At 36.8% G+C, this 13,753-nt stretch overlaps 1 protein-coding gene across 3 annotated transcripts in view; it reads right to left on the bottom strand.

Moving 5' to 3' along the window:
- The window catches only part of LOC129721805 (protein N-terminal asparagine amidohydrolase), a 76,924-nt gene that overhangs the window by 38,995 nt on the left and 24,176 nt on the right, over positions 1-13,753 (bottom strand). For all 3 annotated transcript variants that reach the window (XM_055674808.1, XM_055674809.1, XM_055674810.1), the window contains exon 2: positions 2,040-2,937. The gene's annotated coding sequence lies outside the window, so the exon portion shown is untranslated. The remainder of the gene's footprint in view (positions 1-2,039; positions 2,938-13,753) is intronic.

Here is a 13,753-nt window from a genome sequence, read left to right as displayed (position 1 = left end):
GAGTGGAAATGATACTTTTACAGCTCGCTGTTCGCGAGTTCATTGTTTCTGATGAGAAACTATTTGTCCTGGAGTGTGACTGATGTTACACAAAACAATCGAAAGTGGGCAGCAGCAAGAGACAACATTTCAGAGTTCTAAAGGAGTGTTCCTCGATCGCAGAGTACAGCTTTAGTGATGATCTCGGGAGCAATTTGCAAGCGAGTAAACTTCCTCTGATTCTCATTTACAAAGACGCCGAATTTAATGCTGTTTATTATAAAACGGTAGTTTTGGAAAAAAAAAAACGTTACCCCGTGTCTTCGAAAACTCTTCAGAGCTAATTACTATATGTTCCAGCAAGACCGTGCATCAGCGCATACTGCGAACTTGACTCAAGGTTGGTATAGGGACAATTTGAGGGACTTTTTGAATAGAAATAAATTTCCGTTAAGTTCACCTGATCTCAACTTAATAAACATTTTTTTACAAAATCTCCAACTTGTAAAGCGGTTAAAGCGGCTATCCAGAAAATCTGGGATGAAACCTGGAAATCCGTGCCGCCTGTGACAGCTTCGAAAAGCGTTTGAAGGTTGGTTAAGCTAACTAAGGGAGGGGTTTTTCAAAATACATTAAAATTAGCATTGTTCGTTCCGAAAATCTGCAAAAACAATACTAAGCCTGTTTGTCCCATCAATGATTTTCCACGCATATTTAACCCACTCGACATTTTCTAATCAAATTCGTCCCCCTAAACACTCGTTTGCTTGATCTGGAGCATGGGACAAATATGCGTAGAACGGGTTATCATTATGAAATTTCGAAATGGTATCTGGTAAACACCAGTAGGTTCGGGATTGAAAGCTAAACCCTACAAATTGAGACACAAACACGACTATGCACAATATAAGCTCGAAATTTTTGAATCCACTTCAACCAGGAGGAACAGTTGATTTGAGACAAGCAAATCAAACTACAAACGTAATTTCACGCACAACACTGATTAGAGACGCGAGTAGCTTGTAGAATAAACCTTTACATTCTTTTGCAGCTCTTAGTCAATTCGTTCGTAACTATTCTGCCCTGTCCACTTCAATAAAAAATTTGAAAACATTGCCTGGCATTAAACTTCTATAATGGAAAAATTAACAAAAATGCCTTACAAACCGAACTGTCCAAATATTCTGTAAATGAGAAGTAAGCTTTCTAAAGTATGTTGCAATACAACAATAGTTAATTTATTCATTTAAAGCTAAAAAAGTGACTTTAGTGACCATTTTGTCGTAAAATAGTGACTTTAGTGACTTTTTAGCGTAAATAGTGACTTTTTAGTGACTAGGCCCAAAATAGTGACAAAGTCACTAAAAAGTGACTCGCTACTAGCCCTGGATTATTCATTCGTATAGAAATGTATAGAAAGGCATTCTAGTAAAGTGGCTTTGAAAAAATTATCTATATTCAACACAGGTTTACTCTTTTGAGAAATAAAAACTGTTTGAATAATGTTGGTCAATTTAAACTGTAGTCCTAGAGGAAACAATCAAAGATTCTTAGGAATCCTCCAGAGCATATTCCATCATATGATATAGATCACATTCTATCAGCAAATCAACTGCTCAACAGGTTCAAGAAGAGTTTATGAATTTGATTGGAACTTTGTGACTCCAGTTGAGAGGAGCATCTCCTAACAAAATAATCGAGTTTTTACACAAACCACTGATGAGGTATGGAATATTGAACTAACTAAAACTGGCAGGTGTATCTCAGATTCCATCAATTATTTTCGATAGTTTTTCGAAAAAAATATTTTTTTAATATTATTGATATTTTTCATGTTATATTAATGAAGCCTAACAAAGGTATTCCACTAAACGTGAAAGCTTTCCCGTAAACAACTCTGAGGAGTAATTCAACCTCGACTGGAGTCCGGCTGGTGCGTTAATCGTGTACGGATAATGCTGCAGGGTGTTATTAAACGATAATTGCGACTTCGCCCAGCCGATCCCATCAAGCTTTTCAAATGAAAAAAATCGCAATGAATTAAGTCGTTATTTACTTACTGGTTCTTATTACTGGCTTACTGCTTGCTCCTCTCTCTCTTTCGCTCAGCCGCACGCACTCTCTTTCTCTCTGCTTCCACTGGTGCTTCCGAGAAAAGATGTTTTAGTTTTGTTACAATAAAAACAGCTGATATGATGATTAGGGTCGTATACTGATGGAAATTATCAGCCGGCTTGTGTTTTGCTTTCCGTACTTCTTTGCGCCAAACTGTTGTGTGTACTTCGTGTAAATAATACCTCCTCACTATCAGCAAACGGATTAATTTTCAGACGTTGATTAAAAACGCTTATTCACGACATAAATCACAACTTTCGTTTGAAGTTTCACTCATCAATGAATGTAAGTGTAGAGATTCATACAATTTGTTGATCGTAGAGTTTCACTCACTATCTAGCACCTTTTCGCTCTTCGCGATCGAGAAATAATAGCACATATTTTAGCTACAATTGAAACTATTTTATTTCTTTCAATTTTAGTAGAGAGCACCACCGTTATTCTTGGAACGTCGAAACGACTGCACCCAAAACGACACTAACCGGACGATGGCCGAAGCGCGACTAACCGATCGTCCGTCGCTCAGTGTGGGCTATTCCATTTCAAGACCCGCTTGCAACACTCGTGTGCGCTAGCGACTCGTGCTACGTTATCGTCGTCGTGGTGAGCAAGCAGGGAGGATGTGGCTCAGTTTGGCATTGCCGCGTGTTGCCGGTAACCGGACCTGCCGGATTCGCTCTCCGCTGCTGGCTGCTGATTGGCGTGAGCACATAACTTGCCGCTGCTGGCTGGAGAAGATTCACCGCCGGGCTCGCTGAGCGAATGCCTGCGCGCGCGGTGTTTGTGCTCTAGCTCGTGCGGATGCAGACGATCGAAATGATTTGAAAGTTTCAAAGCTCGACACTAGAAGAAATCGAATATAGGAAGAAATTATTAGAATTATGGCTAGAATACATTATTCACGTTACTTCAGAAAAATATAAAAATATCCTCAATCTAGTACGAAATGTGAAGTAACGGATCATCACATCGGTGAAGTCCTTTCATCCAAGTTCGGGTCGGTATGCGGAAACAAAACTGTTGATTCGTATCTTCAAAGGCACAAAAACAAGCCAATATGAATGGTGTAGAAGAAAAAAAAAAATAACATGGGAACGACACATCGCGCTCGAGAGCTAATTGGTTAATTGGTACGATTCGGTCGGTACAACTTCGCGAGGAAATTGCGCGAGGGAAAGTTTTTTCCCTGCAATGCCAATTGTACACATTTCTTCTTCTGCTGTTGCACGTTAGTGATGAGGATCAACATCGACATAGCAGCTCACGGTACGGTTACTCGGTACAGATCCTCATTCTCGCGAAGCGAACGTACGCGCGGGATCAAACTGAACGGGCGCAGCCAAAACAATCACGTTGTGCGCGATCGTTGTTTGCTTCTCATATTTATAATTTTATGATTTCACGTAAAAATAATAATAATAATAATAATAAATGATCTCAACAAGTTGTACACGACGTCAGCTAGTGAGAAGAAGGAAAAAAGTAAAACACACCGGAGAAATAGAGACGAATGATGATAGGGACCATAATGCGAACGGACTCGGCTACAGTGGTTCACTGACGTTTGAAATGTGGACAAAATTCGAGTGCTGGCGAGTTCGTTGGCGTTTAGAATAGACTACTTGAACGTTCCCGGCGATGCTCGGGATCAAAGGTGTCAAAGATAGTATTTTTTTATATTTCATTGCTGCATTAGCTCAACTCACTTCAAAAATATAATTTACATCTTATACTTCCATCATCACTTTAAGTACTTAATTATTCTGAGAACGCACAGAACGGAAATACCCGTATTGGATTGTTTTTTTGTGATTTTGGGCTGATTTACAGAAACTGGAAGTCACCATTTTGGATTTAAAAATGACGTATGGAGTTCAACTTTCGAAAGTATTGAAATTGTTGGCCAAATATCATTTTAAAAGTCATAAATTTGCATGTTTCACGTAGTTTTGTGAATAATATCTCAAATTTAGTAATCAGATACTTGTTATTTTTCTTCAGATCTCTTTTCTGAACGTTAACAAACATTTTAATGAAAAAAAAACACGTGTCATCGCTATAAAACGACGTATGGAGTTCCACTTTCGGAAGTATTGGAATTGTTGGCCAAATATCACTTTAGGTTATTTTCCTGAAACCGGAAGTCGCCTTTTTTTAATCCACAAAACTTCGTAGAAAATAAGAAAATAAAAGATTTTTAATGCTTAAGCTGCCTCTTTATCGATATTCAAACCAAAGAATCTTAACCTTTCCTCCAGCTAAATGTCCCAAGAGTTCTAGTTTGGATTAACGTAGAAAAAGTAAAACAGTAAGGCGTCTTACACAAATTACGTAACGCATGAAGGGGAGGAGGGGGGTTGAGTCTGCATTACTTATTGTTACGTAGGGGGGACGGGGGGTAGTAGAGACAGTTACGTAACTGTGATGTTTGCTCGAAATTGAAAATTTGATCAGCGTTGCGTAATTTTAGGGGGGGAGTCATGTCGAATGTTACCTATCGTTACATAGGGGGGAAGGGAGTCTAAAATCTAGATCATTAGCGTTACGTAATTTGTGTACGACGCCTAAGGTTAAGAGCTGAATGACCTTCTGGTCAAAAGCTCTCTAATAAAAATCAAATTCAAATTCAAAAGTACAAAAGTAAATCGAATGCCGTAATATGTAACTATTCACAAAACTACGAAAACATCAGATATGTAAAATGTTTATGCTTGAGACATGGATTATTCTGCAAAAAAAAAATGTAAATGGTGACAGAACAACGAACATTGTATTGAAAAAAAAAACACAAATAATTGAAATTTGATTGCGCATAAAAAGTCAAGATTTCGCATGTATACGTATAATACGTATAAATTTAAAAAGAAGTATTTTCAGTTGTTTTTCTGTATTCTGTATACTGTATATGGTCCTCGTGGCTCTGTGGTTAGCGATGTCGATTGTCTCCCACACGGTTGTGATATCGGGTTCGATCCCCGATCAGGTCGAGAATCTTTTCGAACTGGAATTTTTTTCGACTCAGCTCTGGGGCACGGTGTACCGTTGTGCTCATCCTACAACATGCAAAATGTGCTAAAAACAATATCGATAACGAATCACATGTCATCGCTTTAAATTTTGATTTAGAGGCAAATTCAGCATAAAAAGTCATAAATTTGCATGTTTCACGTAGTTTTGTGAAAAATATCTCAAGTTTTAGTAATCAGATACTAATTATTTTCCCTCACATGTCTTTCCTGAACGTTAACAAACATTTTAATGTAAAAAAAATCACATGTCATCGCTTTAAATTTTGATTCAGAGGCAAATTCGGCATAAAAAGTCATATTTTTGCTTGTTTTACGTAGTTTTGTGAATAAAATCTCAAGTTTTAGTAATCAGATACTTTTTATTTTTCCCCAAATGTCTTTCCTGAACGTTAACAAACATTTTCATGTAAAGAACCCACATGTCACCGCTTATTTTTTTGATTTAGAACGATTTCGAATGATGGTGGTGACAGTACACCACTGAGACGGAAGCAATAACATCAATAAGATCAAACGTTACGGAATTCCATTTTTATATAGTAGATTTTCACGATTCCATTGTTACTATGAATCCGTCCCAAGCTTAACTTGATGAAATCAGTTATTTATTTCTAGGCCAGCTTGAAGCTTTGCTTGTCTGTTGTAGTAATGAAAAAGCTACCGCTACTGGAGATAAACCGGAATATTGTTTCATAGTAGAGTATTAGCATGTTTAATACTGAATAAAATAACGGTGGGAAACATAATTACTAATTCAAATACATACAATTCTCTATAAAAAAGATTCATTAAATGGCAAGACAAACTGTTACATTTGTAAATAATCATTTTTGAGTAGAAAGAAATGCGTATACTTTGTTATTGTTATTATAAAACATCATTAGTAAAAAGTTTTTAAAATGTTTGCTTGACAATGAAATGAAAGTAGTTTGAAACAAACATATTAGAGTATAAATTAAATCTAATTTTAAGTCAAGCAATTTTATTGTTGAATCAAATATTTTTTCTTGTTTCCACATAATTAATAGAATCGAAAAATCTTATTCTAAGATCAACAAACCTATTACAATCATTTTCACTACTCAATGTTTTTGACTGCTGACTGTACCCCGGAGTTTACGGCCTCTTCCTGTACTCAGCAGAGCGTGTAGTTTAGGCGGCTCTTACGTCAGGCATTCTGAATACATGCCCAGCTCACTGTAACTTGTCGCGTTTCATTGCCTTAACTATGTCAGCATATTTGTACACTTGGTACAACTCTTGATTCATGCGTTTTCGCCACACTCCATCTACTAGCTTGCTGTTAAGTATTGAACACAGCACCTTACGCTCAAAAACTCGAGTACTCGTCGATCATCTGACTTTAACGACCATGATTCATGACCGTGAAGGACAACCGGGAGGATCAGCGTTATATAAAGTACAAGTTTTGTGAGAGCCTGCAGGATATAGGACTGAGTATTGCAACTTCAGATGGCATCAAAATAATCGATTCTCTCAATTATTCGATTACCTGATTATTGAGGAAAAAGTCGTGAATTAGTTAATAATCGATTGAATCCAAATCCAAAAATGCTCAAACGGATTGGCAAAAGAGAGTTTAGTTAGATGCTGTAAAAAAAGAATAGAATGCTGTAAGAAAATAGAAGTGTACGAAAGTTTGTGATGAAGAAACCAGTTTCAAAAATAAACTATGGAAGAGCTAGATAGATGTGGGATAAAACTCGAGAAAATAAAATAAAAATAGATGATAAAGGGAAATGGAGACCAACAAAATTTACATTAAGAAGGATTGTATAAATTAAGACACATGTGAATTAGGCACAAAAGATATATAAAAAAAAAATGGTAGCGTACGAAGAATTGAAAAAAAGGTATTTTAATTTCATTTTTAATCCAAATAAAAAGTTCGGAAAATAGCAAATGAACGTACATAAGAGAAGCAAGACGAAAAATCGGAATAGTTGAAATAAAATTTAGGAATTAAAACAGAAAACGGAAGCCAAAGTAAAAAAATAACAGGATGAGAGAGACATGGTAATAAAAAAAAGTAACATGGTAAGCAAAACAACAAAAAACGAAAAGTTAAGATAAAAGCAGAGCATAATACGACAAGCTAGTATAGGAAAAACATTCGGAACAGGCCTATTTCTTTCATCAGTGTGAACAAGCACAGAGTGGAAAAATATGAACAAAGAATTATCGATACAAAGGGAAACAAAAAGTGAAATAGAACACAAATATGCAACATGAAAAATAAACGAAGGTTAAACTAAAGGTCATAACAAAGGCTAAATGGTTGAAGAAAATTTCAGGAAACACTAATAAAATAAAAAAAGAAATATTGAAAAATTTAATTAATCAGTTTGAAAAATCTTAATAAATAAAAGTAATTGGATGGGAATAGATGCTCGAACAAATTGACAAGTTCATAATAATAAGAGTTGAAAAAACTGAGGTAAAAAACAAAAAGTGGAAACAATTTTTTTGTTCCTTTATGGACCACCCACTGCAAACGGAAACATCAATTTTTTGTAATTTCTCTCGGGTGTCTGCTATATCCCGCACTTCTGTTATTAGCAATATCACTATTGAGAATAAGCGGCATGCTTATAGTGTTATTTGTGCTTGTGTGTAATCTTTTACATAGGCTTGGTAAAAGCGCCGCTACGAGCCGCTCGATGACATCGCCTAATTATAGGCATCCAGTACAACGAGCGTATTATCTTTTAATGTCACATTCGTAGCACCAGCTCGGTACACGAGCTAAAGAAGCTACGAATGCAGTGCGGTAACTTTTGGTTTGTCACCAGAAGCAGGGCTGAAAAATTTCAGCGCTTTTGCATCACAGTGAAAAATAGCCACCATAAACGTCAGTGCCAGAGCCTGACAAAGTCATTTTCAATTGACAATTATCAGGTTATAGTGACGCTTTGACCCGTCGCTTTCAATTGAAAAGCTTTTGTATCATTTTTGAGCACTTCGTGAGTCACATGAAGTCGAAATTGATACAAACCCTTGAAATTGAAACAAACGCTTTTCAATTGAAGGGCTTGAAATTGATACAAACGCTTTTCAATTGAAAGTGGAGATTATCACCATCACTCTCACATGACGATTCTCAATTAAAAATGACAATGAGCGCTGACGGAGATAGAAGGCTTCCATACAGTACTTCACGCATATATATGTAGAGATAAATATTGATCGGAACTTGCGTAACGTTGGATGCCATTGCCGTTCTAACTACGGCTTGCGGTATTTGAAAACTATCATCAAACGACGCGATGCGGTGCCAATTTCAATTGAGACGCTGAAGGAGAGGAAAGAGTCTCTCTCTCCATCACTCTCTCCGTCGATTGAAATAGTCATTAGTTTCATTTGAAACGATCCGATGAACAACAGACGAGAAAGAGAGAAAGAAGGGATTCGTTGACAGTAGCCGAAAGGAATCAAGTAAAAATGAAACAGTTCGAATCGAAATGCCAGCGCGAGTGTATCAGTTTCATTGTTGTGTTTCGAAAATGTAGAGCCCTGGTCAGTGCTTTTTTCTACCATCACAAGACAATATTTCGCTTTTATGCAATGTTCATTCTCTCTTCCCCCGTTTTTTTCAGTATTCCCTAAAAAATGAGTTCCAAGTTATTCCACAGGCGCAGTGAGAGCATGTTCGTTTGATATTCACTGTTTCAAATTTTCTGAAAATTCATTGTTTTGAGTTCCATGTTGTAAACCGTAAAGTTGTAAACTCGGTTTGTGTACTGTACAGTAGCATTACGCAACTAGTGATTGATAAGAAAAATGCTGTCACGAAAGAAATTTTAGGGTTTCATAATGATAACGACAACAAGCGTTACATTGATAACGTCATTTTTGTTTTACCAAAGGAACGATGAGTATCATAGGTTTGGACTTTCAGAAGATTTTATTGCGTGGCCGTGAACGATGCGTATGAATTTTTTCATCGGAGTGTGACAGCTCGTTCCAAGGATGAAATTCTAGTATGTTTGAAAGGGCGCTGCGTTCATTGGAAGTAAAATTTGAAACAGATTGACTGTAATTTTAACAGAATTTCGGTAGTGGAAACGATTTTTATCAGCCCTCATCAGAAGGCATTTTGAGCATTGTTTTTCCTTTGTTTTGACCGGTCTGCGCCCGGCCCATCTTGCTCTTTCTGATTGAGCTTTATCGCATTTGATGTTGCTGTGCTACGTGTGGATTGATGATAAAGGATAAAGAAGAATTAGACTGCGAGAAGACGGAGACACCACAGAGCAAAAAAAGGTAATCTAAAAGTGACTAGAACTCACTCCGTGCGCTCCATGTAACTTAAAAAAAAAAACACCAACCAAGAGATATTCGCTGTGTGAATGGCCTGGATTCTACTTATATTCGAGCCCACAATCACCGGTTTGTCGAAGCGAACTCTGTAACCTAACAAGAAGCCATCCGTGAAAACAAATAAAATCATGAAGAACAAAAGCATCATACGAAACTAAGAAAATGGAAGAATATGAAACATTGAGGAACCATTTTGATGAGATAAACTATTAATTACCATTAGCAGCAGCACAGCAATTTTTCTCGATTGCACACAAATAGAAATCGTGTACCGCTGCAATGATAGACCAGCAGCGTTCTGTTCCACCTATACTGTACGGTATTGTTGCCTTTACCAGCATGTTTTCTTGCAAGATATCATTTTTTTTAGGTACTAACCGTAGGCTAAAAAATTGTTTAAGAAAGAGGGCTGTTTCAAACTTTTCGAAAAACTTTTACTTTTGAGACATCAAGTTAGTCCAAGTTCATGGAAGCAAATATTAATTGACCTGGTGTTTTTACCTTCGACTCTGGTGTTTTTACCTTCGACAAGGAACATCAATAATAAAAAATTATGCACAAGATGCGTAATAAACATTAAAATGATTTACATGTTGTTTGGTGAATCATTTTAATGTTCATTGGGCATCTTGAACTAGATTTTTTATTAAAGATGTCCATTTTTGAGGGTCAGAACTTCAAAATTTTTAACACTTTGAGGCACCTAAACCATGTTCGATTGAGCTGAAATTTTGCACAGAGCATTTTTTTAGCGTAATAAACAAAATGTACATGGTCGGTTCCAGAAATTGGACATGACCATTTTCTCTGTTACCCTCACCCTCATATCTCCACCAGCGATCTGGTGAAAATAGTTGTCTTTACTTCTTTTTCTAAGCTTGCCATAGAATGCTTACATACAAAATGCGCAAGTGGATTTACCATAGGCACTCCCTTTGTTTGCCGTGCCGTGGTTGGCTTCATCGTTTTAAAGACTATAACTCGATGTTGACGATAGGGATTTATGTCAAATGCAGGAACTGCTTGCTTCGGTATTAGGAAAGGCCCGCCAAGCTATTTCTGAGCGAATGCATTTTCGGGAATGATTAATAAACAAGGATCTTGTGTTTCTTATGATTTGAATCCAAAGGCCGTTGAGCGTCGTTTTTTTACCCATGAATAACTGCGCCAGTGGCAAAAAATAAAGGATTTTTTTCTTCGCATTGTTGGAAAAATGGATTTATTACAGCAACCCAAAGAAAAGAAAGTATTACAGCAATCTAAAGAAAAGAAGTCATGGGACTGCACGGTCATGTTTTACCGGCTCGGCTGAATTTACCTACTGCGAAGGATATTGCTACCGAACGAAATCATCATTTCTCCTAGCGAAACACATGAAGAATCAAACTGACGTAAGCAGAGTTGTCTAAAGGGTAGGTAAGATATTACGAATTTTTCATTGGGGAGCATATTAAATGACGTAGCATTTTTCCATGATTTTGACACGCCCCTCCCTCCTTTTGCACAGCGACTGTTCGTATTTTTATTTTCAACCTCGTCTGCAAATCAATTTTCGAAATATATTCAACAACACTCGAAAGAATATCGTTTATATTTGAAGATATTATGCCTGTAGTATTTTTGTGTGCAAATAACATGTATTTGACAAAGCTTATCGTTCTTGTTGAAGAAGCACCAAGGATTGCTCGTAATGCGTCAAAGTCAGAATTAGCTCATATCCTCAAAAACTAAATCCAATAACACTTACGTTATCATAATAAATGGTTTTGTCCTATTTAACTCTGATTAAATCATGTTTATTATATGGATTTTACATTCAAAATAATATGGGAGCCCTTACGAAAGTTCATTAATTGGCAAACATAAGAAGATATGTTAAACAAAATTATTAAGTTTCAGCAAAAAATCGTAGCAATCAACAATTACTTTTCTGTTTTTTGCTTGGAAATTTTTTTCATTTGCCTCAAATTACATTAGCTGTATTACGAAGACAGCTAATATACGTTCATTATGAAAAGTTTAAAATAATAAAATTCTAACAAATTTGAAATGAAAGAAAAAATTTGGAATGAATCTTAGTAAATGGACCAGAAATTCACAAGCATTCGTAGGCTCTTCTATAAATTTGTATATTTGGAATTTCAATTTTGCTATACTATCCGGTCACGATTATTTGGTGAATATTTATTTATTTATTTATTTTCATTAATTTCCGGTAAGAAGAAAACCAAGGTGGAAACATTTTTGCATTCAGCAGGTTTCAATCAGACATAAAAATCCCTTTTCAAAACAGTTCACATAGTTTCCTTAAGGTTTGTTTACAATTGTGCGTTATTTTATCCCCTTACTAATACTTTGTAATATAATGATAAACTGTCAATCACCATCAGAAGCAGCATCGCAGTTTTTCCTCGATTACACACGAGTAGAAATGTACGAACAGAAGTGTACCACTGCAATACGAATAGTACCGTGTGCTGCAGTACGAATGGAAGCGTACCGCTGAAATGTACGAATAGAAGAGTACCGCTGCAATCATAGACGACGAGAGACCTGTTGCCTTCTGCTCCACTGGTACTGTTGCTTATACCAGCATGTTTTCTTTCAAGACAACAGTTTTTATTGCTTTCTGAAAGCAGGCTTAGGTATTGTTTCAAACTTTTCGAAAAACCATTTACCTTCGAGACATCACAATAGTCTGAGCTCATGGAAGCAAAAACAAACTGACCTATTGGGACGGGGAGACTCTGTCATTTTTTTTTTCGATTTTAAAGCATTTTGTATTTTTTTTTGTAGGATCTAAGTTGCTTGAAACTCTTGTAAACAGTTTTATTTCATGAAGTTAAAAATCACATTTCGTGCGACCAACATGGATTTTTCGCCGGAAGATCAACAGTTACTAATTTAACGGAATTCACGTCATTCTGCTTAAGAAATATGGAGAAAGGAGCCCAAATAGACACCATATACACAGATTTGAAAGCTGCATTCGATCGCGTTGATCATAATTTGCTTCTTGCAAAGATTGAACGGATGGGAGCTGCACCTAATTTCGTTAACTGGGTTAAATCATACTTGATAGATCGCCGATTGTCTGTGAAGATTGGAGCCGCTCAGTCTGACTATTTCACAAATCTCTCTGGTGTTCCACAGGGCAGCAACCTTGGCCCGCTGCTTTTCTCTTTGTTTTTCAACGACGTGTGCACGATACTTCCGCGAGGGTGTCGACTTCTGTATGCAGATGATTTGAAAATCTATCTCATCATTAAATCAATCGACGACTGTAGAGAGCTTCAAAAACTTGTTGACATTTTCACTGAATGGTGTAGAATTAACGAGCTAGTCATCAGCACGAACAAATGTTCTGTGATCTCATTTACTCGTAGAAGAAATATGATTAGCTGGAACTACAACATTGGAGGCGAACAGGTAGAGAGAGTGTCTGTGATCAAAGACCTTGGAGTGCATCTTGATACGACGCTCTCCTTTAGGGAGCACTATTCCGCTGTAATAGCTAAAGCTAATCGTAATCTAGGGTTTATAATCAGGATCTCCAAAGAATTTACAGACCCTTATTGTCTTCGTGCGCTTTACTACTCGCTGGTCAGATCTGTGTTGGAGTATGCTGCTGTGGTATGGAGTCCGTATGCTGATGTCTGGACATCAAGGATTGAAGCAGTTCAGTCGCGTTTTGTACGTTATGCACTTAGGTTTCTTCCATGGAGTAATCCCAATGAACTGCCTCCCTATAAAAATCGTTGCCGTCTTCTGGGAATGGACACGTTGGAAAGGAGGCGTAAACTGGAAAGAGTATTGTTTATACAAAAACTGCTAACTGGAAGTATAGATTCAGCTCGTATTCTAGCGCATGTTAATGTGAATGTTCCACCGCGTAATCTAAGAAGTTTTGATTTTATCAGGTTAGATCTTAGACGCACCGAATATGGTCAGAATGAACCTTTACGTATGATGTGCTCTTTATTTAACAATGTGTACACCTTATTCGACTTTTCTCTGAGTACAAATAGTTTTAGACAACGCTTATTGCGCACAAACGTGTTTGTTTAGTTTAAGTCATATTCATGTAGACCCTGATGTCAGATGAATGCAAATAATAATAATAATAATAATAATAATAATAATAATAATAAAGCAGAAAATATCACAGGGAGAGGTTGGTGTCCATTCACGTCGTCTGTGCTAGGAATGCCTACATGTAATTGGTTCATTGTTCGCGTAAATTTGTCATTGAAACTTTTTATCAATTTCACCGCTTAGCAATGAAATTA

Source organism: Wyeomyia smithii, chromosome 2 (assembly GCF_029784165.1).
Source record: "Wyeomyia smithii strain HCP4-BCI-WySm-NY-G18 chromosome 2, ASM2978416v1, whole genome shotgun sequence".
Taxonomy (NCBI): domain Eukaryota; kingdom Metazoa; phylum Arthropoda; class Insecta; order Diptera; family Culicidae; genus Wyeomyia; species Wyeomyia smithii.
The sequence above is the reverse complement of the archived record's forward strand: the minus strand, read 5'-3'. Positions and strand labels throughout refer to the sequence as shown.